We start from the raw sequence: 1,816 nt of genomic DNA on the forward strand, positions 1-1,816 counted from the left end.
TGGTTGCCAATGGGAACATAAGGCCTTTCGGATGCTCGTTCTCACCTAACCCACTCTCTTTAGCCTGTGTCTCTGCCTCACCAAGGACTTACTAGATTGCCTGCAGGGCACCACTTTTTCTGCAACACTTTATTTCCTTGCCTATATTGAGCTTGCCCTTCATTCTGACATTCAATCTTTCCACCTCTTTTTCCCTCCTCTGTGCGCCCTCAATGTACCCCTTAGTTCATGACATCTCGTTCTTCCTTTCCTCAGATCCAGCAGGGTACACAGTCACCTTTTTGGCATCTTTCATTTAGTGACGGTCACTTGTGAAGTGGGCAGGGAGGATACCTCTGGTAAGCCTTCTACATCTTCTCCACAGTCTGGCTGAATGCTGCAGGTTGGCCAAAGTTGACCCTTCCAGCCCTACACTTCCACTGTGTTCTAGCCTTAACAAGGTAACAGCGTTTTTTATTTGGATAAAGGAATGCTCACCATGATATCAAAGGGCTATTTAATTTCTTTTAAAGTGTTTCCACATAATTCAGTATTATTTTATCGATGATGGAGATGGGCAATGGTGAGCATGTCAATTTTCTTTCTTGTAGTCAAGTAGCTTTACAGCAGTGCTTGCCCTAATGCTCTGGTTATCATTGGAATAAGTGCAGGCGTAACAGCAGAAAAGTACAAGAGAAAAACAGCCAGCACGAACTTAAGTGGACAGATCAAGCAGTAAGTTTTCCTCCATGGTGCCTTTAGGTTTTACAGGTGTTTTTGTGAGAGTGTGTGTGTTGAGCAGAGTTATCGTTTTTGTAAACTGGATTGGGAAAGGGGTGCACGGGTCCTGGAGGTACTGCAATACCAGGTCAATGCGTGGAGTGGACAGAGCAAGCTCTTTTTCCATCTCACTGTTCTAAAAATCCATTTAAGACACGTAAAATAATCTACAAACAGAAATGAAAAGGTTTACTAAAACGTGAAATAGAAAAATAAAAACAGCACTTTTTATGCAAAAATGGGTACAAAGCCCCCAAAGTTATGACCAAAAAATCTTGTATATAAATCCAAAGTGGGACAGCACTCCAAAGTCAGATGGTGAGAAAATGGATTTTAATGAGCACATGCGACATTTCGGCTCAAAATAGCAGTTTGAGAAAGGCTCTTGTATTTTGAGCTGAAACGTTGCATCGGATGATTAAAATACTTTTTCTCTCCATCTGTCTTGAGTGCTGCCCCCATTTTTTGTACATATATATATAGTCAGTATTTTGTTTTAATTAAGTGATGATGCATTCACTTTAACCTGCTGTAGGAAACGTACTCCTCTTTTCTTTGAAATATCTCATACCGCTCCATCCATCTCTGGAAATGTGGAGATGATTCTTGAGATTATTTTTTTCCTAATTTTTGGAACTAAATGCCTATTTTTTTTACTTATTATATCCATTTTTTAACTGTTCTGAAAAGCCGTTTGCTATAAATAAAATGGTATAAGACTAATATGTAAATATTCCCATATGCTGACCTGAAAAGGAGACACTTGACATTGCATTTACTATATACATGTTATGTGGCTGAGAGCTGTTCTCTATTTTAAATAAGAAATTGAATGCAGAGTGATTCAATAGGATTAAGCACAAGCATCCTAAGCCGCTGAAAATATGTGTGGCTGGGCATTAACTGGCTGTCCTTGTATGTGAGTTTTTTTCCACTTGATAGATGAATTTTGCGTAAGAAATTTACTGTAAAAATATATATATTTTCTTAAATCCCATCTGGAAAAGCTAAGTGATTACTGGAATGGACAAAAAATAATTTGCAAAACCCTTTAACA

The 1,816-nt window shown here is 38.6% G+C and overlaps 1 pseudogene; it reads right to left on the reverse strand.

Annotated features, from left to right (window-relative positions):
• Positions 1-810: 810 nt before the first annotated feature.
• On the reverse strand, positions 811-943 carry LOC141150998 (U2 spliceosomal RNA; annotated as a pseudogene).
• Between the last annotated feature and the right edge of the window lie 873 nt (positions 944-1,816).

The sequence above is a fragment of the Phyllobates terribilis genome, unplaced genomic scaffold (genome assembly GCF_046119375.1).
Source record: "Phyllobates terribilis strain yellow unplaced genomic scaffold, ASM4611937v1 Scaffold_5__5_contigs__length_657084704, whole genome shotgun sequence".
In the NCBI taxonomy this organism is placed as follows: domain Eukaryota; kingdom Metazoa; phylum Chordata; class Amphibia; order Anura; family Dendrobatidae; genus Phyllobates; species Phyllobates terribilis.